General features: G+C 44.4%; 1 protein-coding gene across 1 annotated transcript in view; it reads left to right on the top strand.

Moving 5' to 3' along the window:
* Window positions 1-416: 416 nt before the first annotated feature.
* LOC115109603 (G1/S-specific cyclin-D2) overlaps window positions 417-26,159 on the top strand; it is a 129,019-nt gene continuing 103,276 nt past the window's right edge. Inside the window, exon 1 of the mRNA XM_029634695.2 lies at window positions 417-510. The gene's annotated coding sequence lies outside the window, so the exon portion shown is untranslated. The remainder of the gene's footprint in view (window positions 511-26,159) is intronic.

Here is a 26,159-nt window from a genome sequence, read left to right as displayed (position 1 = left end):
CCTGGTAACAGTTGAATAAGAAAAACCCAGTACACTGCTCTTGCTAGTATCACTGCTCTTTATTAAGCTTTACGTATCGGCCTCAAGGCTTTCGTCAGAGCCTTTCTTCTTTTTTCTTATCTCTTCTAACGGGAAATTGTTACGCTAGGCAAAAACGGTTCACTTTTCTATCCAAACAATGTTCTCTTCAATTTCCCTAAATGTGTTTTTCATGTTCTTATCTTGCAGAGATCATTCAATGAGAGAGATGCTCAAATACGCAACACAGACCAGGCCATGGTGCCAAGGTCTACCTATCTCTCCAAAGGGAGGAGGAGAGCATCAGAAGAGATGGTCAGCCCTCTGGCCTCGGTCAGGCCATTGTCTTCCAGCAGGTGAGGTCACACCTACCGTGACGCTAGTCCCTTGACCGACGGTGCAGACGAAAGGTCTGGCCAACCTGAATGATGTCATCAACAGTGCTGCATCGCCCAGTGAAGACAGGATCCCACCTGTGAACAGCAGCTTTGAGTAGGTACAACAACTGCTACTTAAAGTATACCCACCGCTATGGCAGTCAACGAACGTCCGTTGTGTATGCGGATGAGTGTTTCTAAACTCCGTTATCATGTTGTTCATTATAATGTGTTCCGTGTGGTTTGATGTGATACACAAGAGTGTTCCGTGTGGTTTGATGTGATACACAAGAGTGTTCTGTGTGGTTTGATGTGATACACAAGAGTGTTCCGTGTGGTTTGATGTGATACACAAGAGTGTTCCGTGTGGTTCGATGTGATACACAAGAGTGTTCCGTGTGGGTCGATGTGATACACAAGAGTGTTCCGTGTGGGTCGATGTGATACACAAGAGTGTTCCGTGTGGTTTGATGTGATACACAAGAGTGTTCCGTGTGGTTCGATGTGATACACAAGAGTGTTCCGTGTGGTTTGATGTGATACACAAGAGTGTTCCGTGTGGTTTGATGTGATACACAAGAGTGTTCCGTGTGGGTCGATGTGATACACAAGAGTGTTCCGTGTGGGTCGATGTGATACACAAGAGTGTTCCGTGTGGTTTGATGTGATACACAAGAGTGTTCAGTGTGGTTTGATGTGATACACAAGAGTGTTCAGTGTGGTTTGATGTGGACACGAGCATCTCTCAAATGTCAGACCACTCCAACTTAACATTCAAACGCATCTGTCTGGTCTATATCTTTAACATTATAGAGAATCATTGTCAAATAGGTGAGTATCTGGGTTGGCGCCATGTCGGGTGGGCGTTATGGTAAGGTTATCTTTCCTGTTTCCCCTCTGGTCTCTGTGTCTGTACCCACTGCCCAACGCCTACTGAATGAGGCTCTAGGGGCGTTTTTTCAAAGGAAGAAGGAAATGAGTTTTTCCCATGCTCCTGTGCGTCGGGACATTTATCACCCAGATCACTAGGAACTGCAGAGAGGGAGGAAAAAGTGGCTTGGCGTGGGATCTGTCACCAGAACCTCAACACATATGTCACTGAACTATTCAGCTCTGCCACTGAAATGGGGGACGTTCTGTTTTGACTGCGGGAACCGACATGCAGCATGTCGAGAAATCATCTGGAGTTCATTCACCTGTAATTGTCATCTTAGCATCCTCCCCTTTGTTGACGAATTGGAACGATAAGATGATTATTAAGGTGAAAGTGATAATAGGTCTGCTAGATCAATGATTGGTCTGAGATGAAAATTACAACAACAAAAATCACCAGTACCCTACCTTGGAGGCAAGGATACCCGCATCCCACTACAACAGCTAGAGATGCACTGAAGTGGCTCCCTGGTTCAATTTGCAAATCAATTAAGTTAATGGTTCATAGTCACAGGCAGTTTCACCTTATCTGATGTGGAGAGGTACAGGGAAATCGCTCCATTCCTTCTGGGCCAGAAATGCAGTCATGATTATGATTATACACTCCAGTGTTTTGGTAGGGAAATATTGAGCTGCTTCTGTTCTTCAGTATAGCTACACTACCGGTCAAACATTTCAGAACACCTACTCATTCAAAGGTTTTTCTTTATTTTTATTTTTTTTACTATTTTCTACATTGTAGAATAATAGTGAAGACATCAAAACTAGGGAATAACACACATGGAATCATGTAGTAACCAAAAAAGTGTTAAACAAATCAAAATGTATTTTATATTTGAGATTCTTCAAATAGCCACACTTTGCCTTGATGATGACAGCTTTGCACACTCTTGGCATTCTCTCAACCAGCTTCATGAGGTAGTTACCTGGAATGCATTTCAATTAACAGGTGTACCTTTTTAAAAGTTCATTTGTGGAATTTCTTTCCTTCTTAATGCATTTGTGCTTATCAGTTGTGTTGTGACAAGGTAGGGGGTATACAGAAGATAGCACTGTTTAGTAAAAGACCAAACTACAGTTCATCATTACTTTAAGACATGAAGGTCAGTCAATACGGAAAATGTCAAGAACTTTGACAGATTGTGCTGTCAAAGTTTGTGCTGTCGCAAAAACCTGGTGAAACTGGCTCTCATGAGGACTGCCACAGGAATAGAAGACCCAGAGTTACCTCTGCTGCAGAGGATAAGTTCATTAGTTACCAGCCTCAGAAATTGCAGCGCAAATAAATTATTCACAGAGTTTATGTAGCAGACACATTTCAACATCAACTGTTCAGAGGATACTGTGTGAATCAGGCCTTCATGGTTGAATTGCTGCAAAGAAACCACTACTAAAGGACACCAATAATAAGAAGAGAGTTGCTTAGGCCAAGAAACACGAGCAATGGACATTAGACCAGTGGAAATATGTCCTTTGGTCCGGAGTCCAAATTAGAGATTTTTGGTTCCAACCACCATGTCTTTGTGAGACTGTGTGGGTGAAGGGATGATCTCCGCATGTGTGGTTCCCACCGTAAATTATGGAGGAGGAGATGTTATGATGTGGGGGTGCTTTGCTGGTGACACTGTCTGTGATTTATTTTGAATTCAAGGCACACTTCACCAGCATGGCTACCACAGCATTCTGCAGCATTAAGCCATCCCATCTGATTTTGGCTTAGTGGGACTATCATTTGTTTTTCAACAGGACAATGACCCAAAACACACCTCCAGGCTGTATAGGGGCCATTTGACCAAGTAGGGTGATGGAGTGCTGCATCAGATGACCTGGCCTCCACAATCACCCGACCTCAACCAAATTGAGATGGTTTGGGATGGATTGCACCGCAGAGTGAAGGAAAAGCAGCCCACAAGTGCTCAGCATATGTGGGAACTCCTTCAAGACTGTTGGAAAAGCATACCAGGTGAAGCTGGTTGAGAGAATGCCAAGAGTGTGCAAAGCTGTCATCAAGGCAAAGGGTTGCTATTTGAAGAATTTCAGATATAAAATATATTTTTGATTTGATTTGTTTTTGGTTACTACATGATTCCCTATGTGTTATTTCATAGTTTTGATGTCTTCACTAGACATCCAACTGCACCAGTCTCTAGTGTAGCTAGTAGTTTTAATAATAGGGTGATAGGAACAGTGTCATCAGTTGTAATGAATGCAATCCAAATGGCTCTCCACGGACACATGCTGGCTTTACAAATAGAGTCCAGGTGTCCAAAGGAAAGATCCAATCACGGAAAACACAGGGGTGGAATACGTCATAACTCTGACACAGGAAGTGAGCGTGGCGATCTGCTTGCCAAAGGTACAGTTGTGAATATGAGGGCCAAGAATTTAAGGATATATGAAGGGTGGAGAGGAGCAGGTACGACATCACCTGGGGCCCTCTGGGAGAGGTAGAGCCCTGCAGGCGGGCAGTCAGTCAAGCAGACGTATTTGTACCAAGGCCAGCTCCTTTGGGCCCCATTAAAGAAGAAAACGGCCTGTAGCAGAAATGCTGACCTTCAGTGTAGTTTGAGAAAGTGTCATCTAGGAACACTTTTTCATTGGACGCACTATATAATTATGTGAAAATATTTAAAACCCACCTGGCTCTTGATGCATTTTTGGGCTGCATTGTACTCTGATGATATTATAGTCATGATGCATTAATGGTATGTCCAGTGTTTCCTTTGGCCCAGGGGGCGAAACAGCCTGTGCATTTAAATTTGTTGGTCCCTCGTCATAATGAGACTACTTTCCTGTCCCTGGGACCTGGGTGGGAACAATGACTAACACGGCACACATTAGTGCAGCGCAGGGTGACCCGTGGGTCACTGGTTACTGCCGGTGCACAAGGCCCGAAATAGTTTCTCTCTCTGAAGTGGACAAAGAAGCACTGGCTGCTGCGGGATCTGTTCTTGTTGTGATTACCTGGCTCCAAAGGCAAGCCATTCTCCCTGGACCACTGGAAACGCACTGCGCTCTGCCAAGTGTCCATGATAATCACCAGACCATTCCTGGGTCAACATGCAGGACAGTAGGGGGAATTCCACAGGCATCAGCCAGGTAGGGCTATTATTACAAACATCATTAAAACTGTATCATCCTCATTCACTGTAGGCTGCACACATACTGTACACAGGTATACAGTAGGATGGCAATGTCACCATTCGCAATACTGTATATGTAATCAAATTGTTGCATTGTTGCATAGCGTGAAAGGAGGAGTACTGTATGAATGGAATGCGACTAGGCACGAATATGAGTGTAGATCCGTTTGCATCCCCAAAATGTACTTTAACCAGGTATTGAAAGGCACTGTATGAAATCTTACCTCCTCGTGTCAGGGATCTCTAGCTGTCTGCCAGCATTTTGGGTACGCTCTGAGCTACACCCTGCCAGAATAAGCACACTAGTTAATGGTTCGGAACTCTTGCTTATCTAGGCCATCGAACTCAACAAAAGCTATAATTATCTGCAAAATAAACTCTCCCTCTTGATTGTTAGACAAATAATGCATTAAACAGTTTCAGATAAACTGGATTCTACTCAGTGCTGCTGGCCCCTATAGACTAGAGAGGCCATTGGCCTACATCTGCTACTGTAGGGACCACTTCACTAGATGCAGGGAGTCTTGCTAGTTAATCAGAAAAGAAACACTCAAAGTTAAATACTTGGTATTTGAACACTTGCTTTATGAACATTTCAACATTTTGCCCTATAAAAGTTTCCCTGCATATATTTTATTTTTTATTTTTGTATGACTCAGCCTTGTGCGACTCATGAGGTTTGCTTTATATAGGCCCAGACATTATTTGGGGATTTCTTTCTGCAGTTTAACTCCCACTCCTCCCACTCTTGTTGGCCATACACCATGAGGGCCGTGGAAGCCTGGCACTCGCCTGGAGCTCTCAGCCAGGCTTGAGCAGCTGGGATCTGGGAGAGCTCCCTGCAGTTCTACAGTGTGCTGGCAGCCCCCCACCACTCATAATTCTGCCTTTTACTTCCAGCCAGCTCCAGAACACAATACAGAGGAGCCCTGTGCTGCTGCACACACACACACACACAAACACACACACACACACACACACACACACACACACACACACACATTTTTTCAAATGCAATTCAAAGAGGAGACCAAAGGCGGAAGAAAGTAGCAGACGCCTCTCAGATGCTCGGCTTGGCTTTGTGTGCCACTTGACACAGACGGTTGTGCACAAGATATCTGTTGTTTATTGTTTATGACAAGCCTCCCGACCACACTTTATGCTCTCTTCATCTGCCTGAAAGGGGAACAGTCAAGGGCTTTGAGGCTCCGGATATTAGGAGCAATGAGTGCTGTCTCGCCTATCCATTGAGTGGAGGTGGAGGAGCATGTTAGGCCTTTGGTGGTGTTTATTTTATATTCTATCCACTGGTCCAAAGTAACTTCCACGTTGTGCATGTTATTTGCTCAGCTGGAGTGCACGGGAAGGAGGGGTCTGAGCAGTGTTTTTCCCCAGGGGAAGAGTGTCACAGTGGAAACGCACCTGTAGGCGAGTCTGGTGGGCCTGTCCCTGGCTATACAGGTAGTGGTGAGTGCCTACTCAAACACTCAACTCGACCCAAACTCTAAAACCCCACCGTTATCAGCTTCTCATTGGCTCATCCTGGGTCCTCAGCAGTAAAAATAAATTCCTTCCTAATAGCCCATGAAAGCAGTGATTCACCACATATTATTGTTTGAACTGTGGCGAATCTTTCTGCATTACCTCAGCATTGTGCTTAAGAAACCCCTATTCATTTCACACTGACTGGGGTTTATTTTCACGCAATTGGCCTTATATTCGGTTTGATTTATTTTGAGTTCTTGAAAAAAGTGCACTTTTGATTAATGAAGAGTCCAGCTGGACACTTGTCATGGGTGACGGTGATAAAACGTGACGAGTGAGGAGTTGAAAAAGCCTGCCGACTCTGGAGAGGTCAGTGCCCCGCCATGCACCCCCATAAAAGACTCAAAGTAAACAGACTTTGATGGGACTGGGGAGGACTCTGAGACTTGGACTGTGTTCTGGTAAATAATTGCATTCATTGTTCCTGCCACTGTTGGTTATGGTCACAAGCTGTTTGGTAGGCCCCTGTCTGTCTGGTGCTCCCCATGAGCCCAGTGTCAGCGTCTCGCCACCAAGGGTAACAACTTGTGCCAGGGGTGAGATGCCAGCTCCCTGACCCGGTGGCCCGAGTGTGACGTGCCGGGGGCGAATGGGTCTGCGGGTCTGTTATTAGGCAGAGGCAGGGCGTGCTGAGCACATGCATGCTGCTCCACTGTTAAACAAAGATAGTTCAAAGAGCACATTCCTGCCTCTGCCCGGGCAGCACTTGCAGTGTCAAAGCTCTCGATAGTTGAATTGTATTGCTGCCCTTATATCTCCCCTGACTTTGTACAATCTGATTGGAAGCTTTATATTTATAACTCACCATGTGAGTGGCGGTGGGAACGGGCATATGGTAGCGGATTGGTGAGGTCACCTGTGCACCTTGTCTAAAGTGAAGAATTCCTTTTAGACAAGCTCTGTGATATGGCGCGTCCACGTTGGATGGCAGTACAGTATCTGGATATACAGTAATACCCACACACTGTAAACCTGTCATAGAGGGAGTGCCATGCTGTAAAAACCAGCAGCGTTGATGACAATGCACAATTTGTCAGATTACCAACGCGAACAGAGTTAAACATTTGCTTTCGATATCTCAGTACTTCACTAGCTATTTTAGTCAACTTAAAACACAACGTGTGTCAACGTGTCCATCACCTTTCATTACGGCAGCAAATGTTGAAGTATAAGGAAATGTAGGCTGTCACCAAAGAACTCACTCTTTTGGCAGAGTCTCCACAGGAAGTAGTTAATTTGCTCTTTGTTTGCCTTCTGCCTTTGGGACTCCTCCGAGGACTGAGAGAGCAGAGGGCCTCATGGACAGATGCTTCAATATAGAATGTAACATGAGAGCCATTGAGATTTTTTTGTTTTTTTTAAGTCTCTCTCTCCCTCTCTCTGGTCTCTCTCTCCCTCTCTCTGGTCTCTCTCTCCCTCTCTCTGGTCTCTCTCTCCCTCTCTTTGGTCTCTCTCTCCCTCTCTCTGGTCTCTCTCTCCCTCTCTCTGGTCTCTCTCTCTCTCCTCTCTCTGGTCTCTCTCTCCCCTCTCTCTGGTCTCTCTCTCCCTCTCTTTGGTCTCTCTCTCCCTCTCTCTGGTCTCTCTCTCCCTCTCTCTGGTCTCTCTCTCCCTCTCTCTGGTCTCTCTCTCCCTCTCTTTGGTTTCTCTCTCCCTCTCTCTGGTCTCTCTCTCCCTCTCTCTGGTCTCTCTCTCCCTCTCTCTGGTCTCTCTCTCCCTCTCTTTGGTTTCTCTCTCCCTCTCTCTGGTCTCTCTCTCCCTCTCTCTGGTCTCTCTCTCCCTCTCTTTGGTTTCTCTCTCCCTCTCTCTGGTCTCTCTCTCCCTCTCTTTGGTTTCTCTCTCCCTCTCTCTGGTCTCTCTCTCCCTCTCTCTGGTCTCTCTCTCCCTCTCTCTGGTCTCTCTCTCCCTCTCTCTGGTCTCTCTCTCCCTCTCTCTGGTCTCTCTCTCCCTCTCTCTGGTCTCTCTCCCTCTCTTTGGTTTCTTCCTCTCTTCTGCCTCTCCAATCTTTAATCTTGTCCAGGAGTTTCTTTGCATTATTGCTCCAAAGTGCACTTTGCCAAACTAGCGTGGGAACTGACCCGGCCCATTCAGAGCTGAATCGTCTGTATTCTGTAATGATGGAACCTCAATGACATCATGTGCATTTCAGCACAGGCTCTGGTAACGGCGCCGTGCGCCTCGTCAAAATACCAGAGGTTAAGCGGAACGTGCGGCAACCTCAGCAATAGAAGTCAGATGCTCTTGGTTTTCTTTAATTTTTTTGTCGGCCTGACACTGAGGGGCCCCCACAAGGGCCGGGCCTGGACTGTAAATGTCAGAAAATGAATGCAGGCCTTCGTAACAACGTGGAATCTGATATAATCCACCCCAGCCACCGCGTTTGATCTGCACCTCAGCGTAACAAGTCTTGAAAGAGTGAAAAGAGCATAGCATATCTAGGAGGTTATGGTATTTTAACTTATAATTTGACGTCATGGCCAATATAGTATTTCCGTGTGTTCATTGACATTATGAAAACTATTGGTCGTAAATTCATGTCTTTCTGTAGGCCTAGGCTTTTTTGGATATCCTATAAAATGTTTAGGGCCGGGGGGCCCTGTTCAATTTAAACCGGCAAGTAGGTTTCCGGGATGAGTTTGAGTTGATTTGCCCTTTAGTTTCTCCCCCACTTTTTTGGGGGATTCTTAGCCATTTTCAGGAAGCAGTATTCTACAGACTAACTAGACACACACAAGTATGGCAGCAAGAGAACATGGCATACTTTACTGCTCGAGTGTTGATCGTGGTCGGGGAGACTTGAACAGTAGCTTCAGCATCTGCACTTTAATGATTGGCGAATGGAGGACATGTTCGTTTCCTGCCTTTGGAAAGGTCCTTTGAAGCTCCCTGGCTCTAATCGTATCCCCCACCACGCCTCCTATACTTAGCACACTATACTGTGGCATGTGTGAACTCCACTGTCAATGTGTGCCCTCGTGGGGACTCTGGATGGGAATGAAATGATGACTCTGTCGTTGTATGGATTGACTCAACACAAGTCAGTAGGGACTGTACTGGTAAAGGTACTTGCTATGAGGATGAACGTCAATCCAAACATTTAGAGCATGTAGTACTTGGCTATCCCCCCCCCCCCCCCCCGGATGTTTCTGGTAGCGGATGGATTGTAAAAGCGTTCCAAATTACGGGTCTCTTGGAATCAAGATGAGCAAGAACATGCACATTACTATCACAGACTTAGAAACATGTGGGGACATCTTAGACCAAGTAGAGTATTAAAAAAACTCAAGTATTTGGCTTTTGAAATACAATATGTGTTTTATTTTTTCCACCTGTGGTAGGGCTTCTCCTGTGGATAGACACAGGTGTAGCTGTTACCAGAGGGCGTACGTTCATAGGCTACACACTTTAAGTGTTCTACAGTATTTGCACATTCCCGGCAAGACATATAAGACATTATAAAGCCTCATACAGGCTTATAACAAGTCATAAAGCATGTCACCTAAAGTCCATTTGAACATGTTCTTTTCATCGCGATTGGAGAATATGTATGGACCCGAGAAGTTTGGGGGGGGGGGGTCTTTGTTATTTAAACCATGTCAAAAAGACAAATAAAGTAATCATGTCACTTCGCAAGTATGCTATAGGAAACGTAAACAGACCTCAATGCGCAGGAAGACAATGAAGTCAACGGGCTGTTTTACATTAAGAGAAAATAATCATAAAAATACATTCTGTGTTATTAGCGGTTGGACTGGGCCAAGTACAATTTGCCGTTTGTTTCCCTGAGGGATGAAGGCAGCCAAACAACTGTGCTCCAGACTGGAGCTGAACTGAGCGGGCCACCATTGATATCCGCCTGCATGTGTCCCCCCCACGGCGGAGAATTGGGCTCAATAGAATACCTCCGCATCACATTTCCTGCTGTGCCTTTCCAAAGGCCCGTATCTCAAATCCATATGCTGCTCATTGCACATTGTCTCTAGAAACCATAGAGGTACTGTGCTTTTGCAGGACTGCAGTGTGTTACTCAGATTAGATCTGTGGGAGGATCAGATACAGCCCAAATCACAGGGAGACATCATGACATACAACTTAATCCTTTTGGTGTGGGGTAGTAACACATCCATCTATCAATGAATCTGGTATATACATATATGGCTAGATAATTGCTTATCAAACATTTCAATCTGCAACTAGAGAATGGTGGAGGAATGAGGAGGATGGCATCTCACCAGTGTACTGACGATTCACAGCCATACACAATGCCTGGTCCAACAGTTTATTTTTCCCTCGAATAAACTTTCTTTCCTCTCACATCCGTGTGTATGCCTCCTCCTCTGGAACAGAGGAACTAGAACATAACGCTGTACCGAACACGTGTAGTGAAACAATGATCTGGACCCTGATCTACTCTATGGGGCTAATGATGTGATTGAGTCTAGATCTGCCCCCCCTCCCCCCCCCAACCCTGCTCTCCCCACACACACCAACCAGCCCTTACATCCCCACTTTACCACTTCAATTAAAGTAAGATTACTATCAGTGCTTGCCGAATGTGCCTTTTAGTAAATACAGATCTGTTTCCCTGGCCAATCTGTTAGAGGCACCCTGCTGGGAGGCCCTCAGTAGCCAGTACTCCTTTCCCCTACTTGTTACTAATTGACTGGTCCTGTGGCGGCCAGGCCACTTGGATGGGGAAGCATGGCAGTCCTATGCGACCGAGGCGACTGGGTGCTTGATGTGGGAGCCATTAGCGCAGTGCGATGGTCGGAGGAGAGGCACACTCAGGCTATACGGCTTGATCGAATAAGGCACAGTGGAGTGCTTCTCCACTGACTAGAAGTTAAGTGCGGTGACATCGACGACAAAACAAAGCGCTCTGGTTCCCCCCTTCAGGGATGGAGGGACGGAGAAGTCTGAACTCCTCTCTGATCCCCCTCTTTCCCTACACGGTCCAATATGCCTCTGCCCCGGTCGCTCCCAACACCACACTCAGCACTCGTGGTATAGCTGGACTTACCATCATACTGTCTAACTCAACTGACTGGTGTACAAGAGAAACAGGACCACATGATGTGGAGCTATTTCTCTCTGTTTTGCATTGCATGATGTAATGGAGTGTGAATGTTTTTTTTAAACGTCTTATGGCTGCACGGGCAGTATTGAGTAGCTTGGATGAAAGGTGCCCAGAGTCAACGGCCTGCTCCTCAGTCCCAGTTGCTAAAAGAAGCATATCATTATTAGTGTTGGATAGAAAACTATCTGAAGCTTCTAAAACTGTTTGAATAATGTCTGTGAGTATAACAGAACTCATATGGCAGGCAAAAACCTGAGAAGAAATCCAAACAGGAAGTGGGAAATCTGAGGTTGGGCGATTTTCAACCCGGCCCCTATTGAATACACAGTGGGATATGGATATATTTACACTTCCGAGGGCTTCCACTAGATGTCAACTGTCTTTAGAAACTTGAATGAGGCTTCTACTGTGTTGTGGAGCCGGATGGGAGCTCTTTGAGTCAGTGATGGCTTCTCCACAGACATAGGAAGTCTCCGGTTGGAACTTTCAAAGGTAAGGGAATATTTATAATGTGATTTCTGATTTCTGTTGACTCCAACATGGCAGATAATTTAATTTATTTTCTGAGCGCCGTCTCAGATTATTGCATGGTTTGCTTTTTCTGTAGAGTTTTTTTGAAATCTGACACAGTGGTTGCATTAAGGAGAGGTATATCTATATTTCAATGTCTAACAATTGTATTTATCGACATTTATAATTAGTATTTCTGTAAAATGATGTGGCTCTCTGCAATATCTAGTGAACTAGTGAACGTAACGCGCCAATGTATACTGAGAGCTTTTGATATAAATATGAACTTTATCAAACAAAACATACATGTATTGTGTAACATGAAGTCCTATGAGTGTCATCTGATGAAGATCATCAAAATGTAGTGATTCATTTTATCTCTATTTGTGCTTTTTGTGACTCCTCTCGTTGGCTGGAAAAATGGCTGAATTATTCTGTGAGTTGGTGGTGACCTAACATAATCGTTTGTGGTGCTTTCGCTGTAAAGCCTATTTGAAATCGGACACTGTGGTGGGATTAACAACAAGATTACCTTTAAAACGGTATAAGATACATGTATGTTTGAGGAATTTTAATTATGAGATTTCTGTTGTTTTGAATTTGGCGCCCTGCACTTTTAGTGGCTGTTGTCATATCGATCACGTTAACGGGATTGCAGCCCTAAGAAATTAAAAGACCAATCCAAACCATGTGCAAATGGGTGAAAGAGGGCCTCAGAGTACACTAGGAGAGGTTTGAGCTCTGGGGTGGCCAGGCAGTTAGTTATTCTTTTTTATATAGCCTCTAGCCCTTTGATACAAATAGAACAACAATAGATCTGACTCCTACTGCCAATACTGTATTTCTACTGAGCCACCTGAAGAATGTGGATATGGTCTACTATGCAACCATAGCGATCAAAGGCTACTGAATGCCCTCTCCTGCTTTCTCATGCTCAGAGGGCTTTATCAGGTATACAGTGGGAAGGTATTGCAGTGAGGGCCTTCGATGTGTTTTTTCCTTCCTCCCCCCCGTCGTGACTTTGGCCCCTCTAATGTGTGCCAGCCAGTCAGCTGAGTGAGGGGAAAAGCACTGAAGGTGGTGATGTTGCTCCTTTTGGTCCGTAGAGGAGAGTGGGTTGTGTTTGTTTGGGATCGTGCTCATTTGTTGCACTTTGATCTGGATGTTTGTGCACCGCAAATACAGCAAACATCACCGGCAACCTCTGGATGTCAACGTGACATTTTGAATTCATGTTTTGGGAAAGATAAATTGAAGTATATGGGAAAACAAGTTTGACCTTTACATTCATTTCTGATTTTGATTTCTGAAGACAGGCTTCTGAAGACAGGCTAGCGTAGGAAAAAATAGTGGCACTGGATGTGTAACAGTGTTCAAAACCCCCACGTGAATGGAGTCTGTTGTTCCAATCACTGTCAGTTTTAGACCGTTTTTAAGCGGCCTTTCACCTTGCTTGTCATGAGCTCCTTTTCTCTCAGGTTATCCTAGCCACATTTGTGTACATGTACAAGCAGCAAGCCACAGCATTGACTGCTTAGATGTTGAGGGATCGCAACAGAGAAATGACTGTGCGGTAAGTTACGTCACGGCCAGGTGACCGTGATACAGTGTCATAGGGTATTAGCACATGGACCTAGTTTACAGGCTATCATGTAGCTGATGTTCCCTCTCCCGGCTGTACAATACACATGGGAATGACCCTCTGCACTGAATGATCAGGTCTATCTGCAGCTGTTCATTATGACCTTACCACCAAAAATCAATGGGCACAAATACAGAGAGGTGGGAGGGTGGGGGGGGGGTCTGTTCCAGTGGCTTTGAAGTAACAACAGGGCTTTTCCGAATGTTATCGCATGTCTCACTCTGTCGCTATCAAAATGCACTATCATTCGCTCTCCCCTTTAGACCTGACTTTTTCCACTGACTCAAGTTAAACAGATTAGCCGGGTAGTTTGAGCCCAATGGAAAAATCTCCCTTAACTCCCCAACATAGGATTTCTCCCACAGTGCCACGGTGGCCTCTTAAATGATTGAAAGATCTATTTGCACTTATTGACCTGAGCCCCTATCCAGATCAGCAGTGAGTGTAGGCTACAAACTATAAAAGCCAGATGCGACACGTTTCTGATAGAAAGCTTAAGAGCGAGAGAAAGCTCTTCTCTCCAGGCTCTATACTGACTGACCCCAGTCAGAGTTAGTGAGTTGTTTTTCCTGGAGAGGATCTGATATGTGTCGCCCAAGGACAGGACAGCACGGCTCAGCAGATGTGACAGATCTGTAACGCCGGTCACAGTAGTCCTGTGCCAGTCCCACCTGGCAGGCAGGCAGGCCATAGTGACTGACTGGCATTTGGAGTTCGCCTGGCACCACTACCCACCCTGCCATCTTTGGGAGAGAAAAAATTAGGATTCAATTTTCCCCTCCTCCTGGCCTTATATTGTTTCCCCCCGTTGCCGTGGTACATGCAAATGGGGACCAAGGTATGCACCCGGTTATCTCTCTGCTGGAAACGCTGTGCCCTTGTTGCTTCATATAGCTCGACTCTAGTGCACCAGCCATTGATAAGGCTTATGTCTCCGATAGCTAGCGCGCTTTCAAGTCCCCTTCACAAAACAGCCGGCTCCCTTTGATGTTGTTTTCCCAAGCCAAGGACAGACAGGCAGGCCTCCCCACACTGCAGGACCAAACTGGCTAATCAGTAATCGCTAACTTGCTGAGCCCAGCAGTCCTTCAGTGGGCAGACTTTTTTTTACACCCCTTCTCCTTCTGTTTCTTCTTCTTTCCTCCAGGACGCTTTTCTTGTGGTTTTTGGGGATTTGAAAAGGGAAAGTGTGGCTGTCAGAGAGGCGCCGTGGGAGGACTGTTTGACTGAAGGGTCTTTCTGCCTCGCTGTCCTCCTTTCTTGTCACTCCTTCTTCTTCTCTGCCGCCGCCACCTGCCCTATCCTCTTCCTTCCCACCTCCGCTTTTTGGTCTCTTCTTTTGCTCCTCTCTTCTCTGCTCTTTCTTGTCCAGCCATGGGGCAACTGTTGGTCCTCTGCCTGGCTGATGAGGGGCACCAGTGGGGGACACCAGGGACAGGAGGACATAATCGTGCCACAGACACATGGCACTGTATTAAAACATTAGTACCACTTTATGACTTTATTTAGCACATGCCAAAGAAAATTGATTAGGTGACAGAGACGGAACAAAAGAGGAATCATCCTCATGAGTAACTTTGTCTCTTTGAGGCCAATCATGGTCATCCATGTCTGAACATTGGATGTCTCACCCTGTTGTTGCTTAACGTAACAGTGTCCCTTTTTCATAGGTACAACATCTAACTACACTGAACACAAATATAAAACCCACATAAAGCAATTTCAAGGATTTTGCAGTTCGTATAAGGAAATCAGTGAATTGAAATAAATAAATTACATATATGTATCTGTTGGTCACAGATACCTTTAAAAAGTAGGGGGTGGACAAAAAAATGTGTCAGTATCTAGTGTTACCACAATTTGCCTCATGCAGTGCAACATGTCTCCTATGCATAGAGTTGATAAGGATATTGATTGTGGCCTGTGGAATGTTGTCCCACTCTTCAATGGCTGTGCGAAGTTGCTGGATATTGGTGGGAACTGGAACACGCTGTTGTACACGTCAATCCAGAGCATCCCAAACATGCTCAATGGGTGACATGTCTGGTGAGTATGCAGGCCATGGAAAAACTGGGACATTTTTAGCTTCCAGGAATTGTGTACAGCTCCTTGTGACATAGGGCTGGGCATGAATGGCACAACAATGGGCCTCAGGATCTCGTCAAAGTATCTCTGTGCATTCAAATTGCCATTGATAAAATGCAATTGTGTTTTCATTGTCAGTAGCTTATGCCTGCCCATACCATAACCCCACCTCCACCAGCAATGTTGCACTCTGTTCATAACGTTGACATCAGCAAACCCCTCGCCCACACAACTCTATACACGTTGTCTGCCATCTGCCCGGGTCAGTTGAAACTGGGATTCATCTGTGAAGAGCACACTTCTCCAGTGTGCCAGTGGCCATCAAAGGTGAGTATTTGCCCACTGAAGTCTGTTACGACGCTGAACTGCAGTCAGGTCAAGACCCTGGTGAGGATGACGGGTACACAGATGAGCTTCCCTGAGACGGTTTCTGACAGTTTGTGCAGAGATTCTTCAGTTGTGCAAACCCATAGTTTCATCAGCTGTCCGGGTGGCTGGTCTCAGACAATTCCGCAGGTGCCATGGTTACACATGGACTGCGGTTGTGAGGCCGGTTGGACATACTACTAAATTCTCTAAAACAACTTTTAGTGGATAAATGAACATTTCATTCTCGGTGGGAGCTCAGCAATAGAACTTAAATGGTACATATTTAGGGGATCAAGAGAGAAAAAATGCAATAGGCCTAATCAAAATCAATCAAAGATGGTATTGCTGTGATGGAAAAGAATGTGAGTCCAGTCATCATGTGAGTCCAATCTCTTAAATCAAAGGTCCCGTCTGAAAAAGTGCCAGGCCTCCAGTCCAGGCCTCCAGTCTGCTTAGCTCAGCATGAGTAATGACTCAAATTCCTCACAAGGCTCCATATTTTTAACATCAACTAATTGCCACCCTTCTGACTGCCTTATGCTTTCTGCACATGGGTAACCAGTGTTATTATTGGCGTGTTATTATTGTTTTTCTTGGGGCTTGTACAAGCCCTTTGAGCCCTGTGATCTGTGGTGACAGTGGAGGCTGTTGACGTGTGTGTTGCGTGGCGCGGCGTGTGACGCAACACCGTATCATGGTCAGAGAGAAGAGGCAGGGCCGTGTCAGGAAGTGCGGTCCAGTTGGTTTGTGCCTGTCTGCCCGAGCTCAGCCAGTAGCAGGCCCTCTCTCCTCTCCCTGAAAACACTGACCCACATGTTGAACCTGCCCCCACGGTTGAATGAGGGTCAAAGGAGAGTTCTGGAAGCAGGAATCTGTTTGTAGTCCTTGCCAGAGGCAAACTGCAAGTCAGCAGCCTTGGGCAAGGGACAGCTAGGCTACGCTCCCTTTAAAAAGATGGAAACAATGATGCTATGAGTGTGAAGGTGCTTGTTTATAAGTGTCTGAAGTTATATCAAAATTGTAACTATTGATCCGGCACTAGCTATGTGGAGCCAGTGTATTTTTGTCCTAGACTTTCTGTAGACTTTCAGAATCATGCATGTAAATGATAGCACAATCCATCATTCATAGTTTCTATTTTGATTCCTATCTGACATTTCAGCTACCCCCTCAGAATCTCTGCTGGAGGAACACTGAGAGAGTTCACACTGTTTGACGATTCCCAAGCAATGTTGGGTTATTATTCTCCCTTTTCTCCCCGTCACATTCCTGAATAATGAATATAAATCCAGTTGCCCAATTTCTGTCAAATTCAAAACACTTGCTGTTGCTATACAACAAGTCAATTCGCCATGATTGATAACGTCCCTTGCCTAAACTAAATATCAACAATACTGTGTTCCCTTGCCGTTACGTAAGTAAGAGAGAGCCAAAATCAAATATGTTACTTATTGTGCTTATAGGGAGATTTTCTCACAATTTCATTTGATGGGCTTCTTACAGTATTTATTTTGTGGTTGTCATTTGCATTGGGTTTTCAATCTGCAGCCTTGGATGGAGAATCTCCCACCTCATTGTTATAAGATAATGGAAATAACTAACTTCCTTTCCCCTCTGAACCTCTACTCCTACACTACCACCTCTTCTTTTGATTTATTTTCTGTATCATTTTGTATATCAGACTGTGTAAAATCCCCACATCAGTCAATTGGGAAGTATGTCTCAGCTATTGTAAGTGTGTCTTAAGGTCATGTGAGAAGATCCATGGCCCAGTTCCTTTCTAGAGAGTATCATTCGGTACGATATTTGGTCTTGACTGTAATTATGTTACCGTAACGGTATGTTTCAAACCCTGAACTGGGCCATAGGCAGACCCAGCTGCATGATGGGGGCAGGAAATGACCTCATTATGAGGGAATATGTTATCACTTTTTTTCAAAATTAGAAACGTATATCTGAAAATGTAGCTACACTCTTACCCGTATACACAGATGAATGCTTCACGGCAGACTGAACCATTTAACTCTGTTCTGTTTGTAGCTACATCTTGTTTGGCCAGCGTTGTGCCAAGTCACTCCGGTTCACACTAACCGTGGCGTGTGCAGAATGTAGCCCATAACTTTTTCCAACTGACCTGTTGATAGTGCCTCCTAAAACCAGGGCATCAATATTGTTGAGAAAAGTAGGACATTTTTTGTAGTTCTCGATGGCTAATGTTATGCCTTTCAAAAAACGGCGCTATAGACAGGACTGTCCACACATACTGAACAGCTCACGTTATAGACAGAAGCATGCTACATGGCAGACCAATCCAAACTCATCTCCTGGCATGTCCAGCCCACCCATTAGCTCAGCCAATCATGGCTAGCGGCAAGGTTCCTGCCTTTTTCCGTGGCTAAACCAACTAGGCTCGTAATTTAACAATTTTATTTGATTTATGGATAGGATACAAGTTTGTTATTAAGGCACATGAAAGTTAATATGTTCCAGAAGGCATTTCTGCAAAAAAAAAGCATTTGGATGTTTATGTTCAAATGCCGCATTGTAAATTGTATTTTTGTTTCATTTAACATTTATCTAACTGGGCAAGTCAGATTAGAACAAATTCTTATTTACAATGAAGGCCCACCCTGGCGCTGGGGCAATTGCGCTCCTCTTTATTGGACTCCCAATCACAGCTGGTTGTGATACAGCCCAGGATTGAACCAGGGTCTTTAGTGACGCCTCTAGCACTGAGATGCAGTGCCTTAGACTGCTGCGCCACTCGGAAGTAGTGACATGCGACATATTCCTCGTTTCCTGAAAAGAGTCACAAATGGCATCCATGATTTCATCTAACTCTGGGGAAGTAGATCAAGGGCTTCATTGCTGAAGTATGCTTTTAAACCATAATTGAGAAAGAATTCATTGAAGTTGGATTATTTGTGACATTTTGGCCTTACCATGACTCTTTTTAAGACTCCATAATGTTTCATCTGTAGGTGCTACAAAGCATAAATCGGTGTCACATGAAGCTTTACCGCATGCTCTGTAATATGAGTAGTATTTTGATTTCAATAACAATTTTCTTACATACATTTTATTCATATAAAAAAAATATAAACATCAATATTGAAAAGAAAATATTTTTTGATTTGGCGAATATATATACAGTGAGGCAAAAAAGTATTTAGTCAGCCACCAATTGTGCAAGTTCTCCCACTTAAAAAGATGAGAGAGGCCTGTAATTTTCATCATAGGTACACTTCAACTATGACAGACAAAATGAGGGAAAAAAATCCAGAAAATCACATTGTAGGATTTTTAATGAATTTATTTGCATATTATAGTGGAAAATAAGTATTTGGTCAATAACAAAAGTTTATCTCAATACTTTGTTATATACCCTTTGTTGGCAATGACAGAGGTCAAACGTGTTCTGTAAGTCTTCACAGCTTCTGATAGGCTAATTGACATTTTTTGAGTCAATTGGAGGTGTACCTGTGGATGTATTTCAAGGCCTACCTTCAAATGCAGTGCCTCTTTGCTGGACATACGGTCAAAATCACAAGACCTCAGAAATACAATTGTAGACCTCCACAAGTCTGGTTCATCCTTGGGAGCAATTTCCATACGCCTGAAGGTACCACGTTCATCTGTACAAACAATAGTACGCAATTATAAACACCATGGGACCACGCAGCCGTCATACCGCTCAGGAAGGAAACGCGTTCAGTCTCCTAGAGATGAACGTACTTTGGTGCGAAAAGTGCAAATCAATCCCAGAACAACAGCAAAGGACCTTGTGAAGATGCTGGAGGAAACAGGTACAAAAGTATCTATATCCACAGTAAAATGAGTCCTATATCGACATAACATGAAAGGCCACTCAGCAAGGAAGAAGCCACTGCTCCAAAACCGCCATAAAAAAGCCAGACTACGGTTTGCAACTGCACATGCGGACAAAGATCATCATTTTTGGAGAAATGTCCCTTAGTCTGATGAAACAAATATTGAACTGTTTGGCCATAATGACCATTGTTATGTTTGGAGGAGAAAGGGGGAGGATTGCAAGCCGAAGAACACCATCCCAACCATGAAGCACAGGGGTGGCAGCATCATGTTGTGGAGGTGCTTTGCTGCAGGAGGGACTGGTGCACTTCACAAAATATATGGCATCATGAGGAATTAAAATTATGTGAATATATTGAAGACATCAGTCAGGAAGTTAATGCTTGGTCGCAAATGGGTCTTCCAAATGGACAATGACCCCAAGCATACTTCCAAAGTTGTGGCATAATGGCTTAAGGACAACAAAGTCAAGGTATTGGAGTGGCCGTCACAAAGCCCTGACCTCAATTCTATAGAACATTTGTGGGCAGAACTGAAAAAGCTCGTGCGAGTAAGGGGGCCTACAAACCTGACTCAGTTACACCAGCTCTGTCAGGAGGAATGGGCCAAAATTCACCCAACTTATTGTGGGAAGCTTGTGGAAGGCTACCCGAAACGTTTGACCCAAGTTAAACAATTTAAAGGCAATGCTACCAAATACTAATTGAGTGTATGTAAACGTCTGACCCACTAGGAATGTGATGAAAGAAATCAAAGCTGAAATAAATTATTCTCTCTACTATTATTCTGACATTTCACATTCTTAAAATAAAGTGGTGATCCTTACTGACCTAAGACAGGGAATTTTTACTAGGATTAAATGTCATGAATTGTGACAAACTGAGTTTAAATGTATTTGGCTAAGGTGTATGTAAACTTCCGACTTCAACTGTTTTTTGTTGATCATAATGTATTCTACATGCATATCAAAGTTCCAGAGTGGGATCTCTGCTACTTTTAAAGTTATGATCCAATTTGTCAACATTACCAACAGAGTGAATGTGAAAATGGATTCAAAATATAGGATGTGCAGTGATATAAGTAAATTGAGGGCTTAGTTACATTGCACACTATCTCAATTTATACGTCTTAAATGAGTCATAACTTTAAAACTAGTGGAGATCCCACTCTGGAACTTTGACATGCCCCTAGAGTATTATGTTCAACATTTTGCCACATCAAAACGTTTATATTTTACAAAGTAAAATTGAAATTTAATTCAGATTACTACTCATTACACAGCAAGAGGTACTGTAACACTTCATATGACACACATATTGGCTTTGTTGCACCTACCGATAAGGACAAAATGTCACATTTGAATTATTTCTTAATTATGCTTGAAGATACAAATGATACAAAAGCCTTCCTCCAAAGGACCCTTTTGTGGATTACATTTCATAAATACAAAACAGCTTTTTTTGGTTCTAGTTCCATGAGGAATCACTCTAACACTTCCAGACTGCGCTTGTGTGTGTGCATGCGTGTGCATGCATACATATGTGTTGGGCTCTCAGCTCAGGGCGGCTCTTCCGGCCCCCAGGTTTGGAGGTCAGTCTGCACCCCTGTTCCACTGCACAGACCCCACAGACCCCACTGCTGAATAACCAGAAGCAGATGGTACCGGTTACAGACACAGGCCGGCTTGTTTTCCTTTGTTTCAGTTGAACCCTGCCTGCCGGTAGGTAGGTTGCGAGAGGATAGGAAGCCCAGAGGAGAGGTTTGGATCTGGGCCTGCACTGGGGTTCTGTAGAGGCTATTGAGACATTCATGAAGGGTGGCTCACATCAGAAGAACACCGCAGTCAGCGTATCAGCTGTTAGGATCAGCTTCTCCAATATCCTGCTTGGCCAACGATACTGTTGAGTTACCTGGGAGTTGGGTTTTAGTGTTATTTTTCAGGGATGGATTGAATACTTCACTCTTCATGAGAGGGAGTAAGAATCCTGGTATTGTATGGTCATTCATTGGGTGGGTGGCGTTGGCAGGGACTCTTGGTGGAACTGTTGTAATGTATGGCCTGTGCGTGACGATGGATGGGAATGTTCGGCTCAGGGAAGTAGGAATGTCAGAGACATGGAAACGTAAGACATACGATACGAAACCCCACTGTTCTGCCTCTCTCGATACCCTCTCTATATTAAAACAGTGGCTCGGACAGTTTTCACAAGATCTCAGACTTTTGAAGGAAAACTATGTAATGTATGATTATACAGTTGAAGTCGGACGTTTACATACACTTACTGTAGGTTGGAGTTATTAAAACCTGTTTTTCAACCACTCCACAGCCTCCTTGAAGGGGGAGAGGCATTGCCGTGCCCTCTGCACAACACTGTTGGTGTGTATGGATCAGGATAATTCCTTAGTGATGTGGACACCAAGGAACTTGAAGCTCTCTACCCGCTCCACTACCGCCCCGTCGATGTGAATGTGGGTGTGCTCGGCCCTCCGGTTCCTTTGTTTCCTGTAGTCCGCGATCAGCTCCTTTGTCTTGCTGACATTGAGGGAGAGATTGTTGTCCTGGCACCACACTGCCAGGCCTCTGACCTCCCTATAGGCTGGCCTTCCACCGTCGTTTCGTCCGGAGTAGTGTGCGGCCACGCAGTCATGGGTGAACAGGGAGTATAGGAGGGGACTAAGCACGCACTCCTGAGGGTCAGCATGGCGGATGTGTTGCCTACTCTCACCACCTGGGGGCAGCCCGTCAGGATGTCCAGGATTCATTAACAGCATTCTCACATAGGTGTTTCTCTTGTCCAGGTGGGAGACGGCAGTGGGAGTGCAATGGAGATTGCGTCATCTGTGCATCTGTTGGGGCAGTATGCGAATTGAAGTGGGTCCAGGGTGTCTGGAATGATGTGGTTTCTTGGCTACAGATGTAAGTGCTATGTGGCGATAGTCATTTAAACAGGTTACCTTGGCGTTCTTGGGCACAGGGGAAATGGTAGTCTACTTGAAACATGTAGATATTACAGACTGGGTCAGGAAGAGGTTGAAAATGTCTGAAGACACTTGACAGCTGGTCGGCACATACTCTGAGTATGCGTCCTGGTAATCCGCCCTGCAGCCTTATGAATGTTAACCTGTTTAAAGGTCTTACTCACATCAGCTACGGAGAGCGTGATCACACAGTCACCCGAATGGCTGGTGTATGGTTCAGTGTTGCTTGCCTCGAATTGAGCATCTGGTAGTTACGCGTCACTGTGCAGCTCGCGGCCGGGTCTCCCTTTGTAGTCAGTGATAGTTTGCGAGCCCTGCCACAGCCGATGAGTGTCAGAGCCAGCGTAGTAGGATTCGATCTTGGTCCTGTATTGATGCTTTGTCTGTTTTATGGCTCATCTGAGGTCGTAGCAGGATTTCTTATAAGCATCCGGATCAGTGTCCCATTCCTTGAAAGTGGCAGCTCTAGCCTTCAGCACAGTATGGATGTTGCTTGTAATCCATGGCTTCTGGTTGGGATATCTACGTACGATCACTGTGGGGATGACGTTGTCAATGTACTTATTAATGAAGCCGGTAACTGATGTGGTAAACTCCTTAATGCCAATGGATGAATCGCAGAACATATTCCAGTCTGTGCTAGCGAAACAGTCCTGTAGCATCTGCTTCATCGGACCACATCCGTATTGAGCACATCACTGGTACTTCCTGTTTGAGTTTTTTCTTGTAAGCAGGAATCAGGAGGATAGATTTATGGTTAGATTTGCTAAATGGAGGGCGAGGGAGAGCTTTGTATGCGTTTCTGTGTGTGGACTAAGGTAATCTAGAGTTTTGTCTCCTCTAGTTGCACAAGTGACATGCTGGTAGAAATGAGGTAAAACGGATTTCAGTTCCCTGCATTAAAATCACCGGCCACTAGGAGCGCCGCCTCTCGATGAGCATTTTCTTGTTTGCTTATGGCCCTATTCAGCTCATTGAGTGCGATCTTAGTGCCAGGATCGGTTTGCGTTGATAAATAGACAGCTACAAAAAATATAGATGAAAACTCTCTTGGTAAATAGTATGGGCTACTGCTTACCATGAGGTATTCTAACTCAGGCGTGCAGAACCTTGAGACTTCCTTAATATTAGAGATTGCGCACCAGCTGTTGTTAACAAAGAGACACACCCCTCCCCCTTAACCTTACCCGATGCTGCCATACTGTCTTGACGATGCATAGAAAAATCAGCTAAATACATATTATCCATGTCGTTGTTCAGCCACGACTCTGAGAATCATAGCATGTTACAGTTCTTCAAGTCTCATTGATAGGATGGAGCTCATCCAGTTTTTTATTCAGTGATTGTACATTCGCCAATAGGTCATTAGCTGGCACAGCCACAAAGTCATAAAATCTGATTTCAAACCTAACCTTAACCACACTGTTAACCCTAACCTTAAATTAAGACCAAAAAGAAAATATATGTTTTCATTTGTTTTTAAGATATAGACAATTTTGACTTTGCAGCTGGCCCATCTACAGTAGCTGAAATCACACAGTTCTGCCTCCAGGGCAAGATTCATGGCAATAAACATCAACCTGCAAATAAAATGATGCTGACATCTCAAATATAATTCCCCTCCAGAAGTGAGCCCAATAACATATTGATCCATATTATCAGGCATGTTGTGCTATTTAGCAATATGCATCATCACCTAATGTAGCCCACTTGATGCAGCATATGAATAAATAGTATGAGGGTTTTCCATCTGCATTTACCCCATTGGGCTAATCATTAGCTTGATCACAAACTCTAAAGTCTAAACATTGGGCTACCGTGATGCTAGTTAGCAACATATTGATGACTTGAATGTCCCCAAAAAACATTGCACTGACATTCAGCCAACTAAGGTTGATGTATAGGATGATGTAGGCCTACCTGATGTATAATATAATGTAGGCTGTTACACCTGACACTGTTACATTTAGTCCTGGTGTTCCCTATGCATTGAACACCATTGGCGCCATTGGCAAGGACTACAGCGCATAAACCGTGCCACTGCTAAAAACAAAATGCTATTTTACAGTAAACAAATTGACAAAATACTTTCAGCACACTTATAGGGAAGGACATTCAACAAGCACAGAACAAATGACTGATGATTGGCTGAGAGAAATTGATGATACAAAGATTGTGGGGGCTGTTTTGTTAGACTTCAGTGTGACTTTTGACATTATCGATCATAGTCTGCAGCTGGCAAAACGTATGTGTTATGTCTTTACACCCCCTGCTATATTGTGGATAAAGAGTTACTTGTCTAACAGAACACAGAGGGTGTTCTTTAATAGAAGCCTCTCCAACATAATCCAGGTACAATTATGAATTCCCCAAGGCAGCTGTATAGGCCCCTTACTTTTAAAAATCTTTACTAACGACATGCCACTGGCTTTATGTCTACGTATGCAGATGACATAACACTATATACGTCAGCTACTACAGCGACTGAAATTACTGGAACACTTAACAAAGAGTTGCAGTTAGTTTCACAGTGGGTGGCAAGTAACAAGTTATTCCTAAATATTTCTAAAACTAAAAGCATTGTATTTGGGACAAATCATTCACTAAACTAAATCTTGTAATAAATAATGTTGAAATTGAGCAAGTTGAGGTGTTATGGTCAAAACATATTGATACAACAGTAGCTAAGATGGGGAGAAGTCTGTCCATAATAAAGCGCTGCTCTACCTTCTTAACAGCACTATCAACAAGGCAGGTCCTACAGGCCCTAGTTTTGTTGCACCTGGACTACTGTTCAGTCGGGTGGTCAGGTGCCACAAAAAGTGACTTTAGAAAATTGTAATTGGCTTAGAATAGGGCAGCATGGCTGGCCCTTGGATGTACACAGAGAGCTAACATTAATAATATGCATGTCAGTCTCTCCTGACTCAAAGTGGAGGAGAGAATCTCTCCTGGCTCAAAGTGGAGGAGAGATTGACTTCATCACTACTTGTATTTGTGAGAGGTTGAATACACCGAGCTGTCTGTTTTGTCTGTACAGCTGTCTGTACAGCTCCTACACCCATGCATACCCCACAAGACATGCCACAAGAGGTCTCTTCACAGTCCCCAAGTCCAAAAAAGGCTATGGGAGGCGCACAATACTATATAGAGGCATGACTACATGGAACTTTATTCCACATCAAGTATCTGATGCAAGCAGTAAAATGATATTTTTAAAAAACAGAGATTTAAAAAAAAACTTATGGAACAGCGGGGACTGTGAAGCAACACAAACATTGGCACAGACACATTTGGATCATAGTTGCTGGGTCTTGGACCCAGTAGTTCTGAGACAGAAAGGAAATGACTATAAACTATAAGCAGTCCCTCTATCTACACTTCTGTTCTTTACCTGTGTGTAATCTATGTACTGTACTGTTTTACAGAAACGTCAAACTCTAGTGATGCATTCCAGGCTGCCACCCTGGCAAGGACTTGTCATGTTTTTCATGGAGGAAACCGGCCAGCCGGGTGGTCACGTTCTCGTTTGAAGCACTTTATTCACACTGATAAGTGGCCCCCCAGCCGTGTCGGTAGTGGAGTGGCCATTCCTGAGCAAACAGCAGTGTTACAGGGTGCCAGCGGAAATAACACCAACGCTGCCGCTGATA

Source organism: Oncorhynchus nerka, linkage group LG25, assembly GCF_034236695.1.
Source record: "Oncorhynchus nerka isolate Pitt River linkage group LG25, Oner_Uvic_2.0, whole genome shotgun sequence".
Taxonomy (NCBI): Eukaryota; Metazoa; Chordata; class Actinopteri; order Salmoniformes; family Salmonidae; genus Oncorhynchus; species Oncorhynchus nerka.
This window is presented reverse-complemented; position numbering and strand designations above follow the sequence as displayed.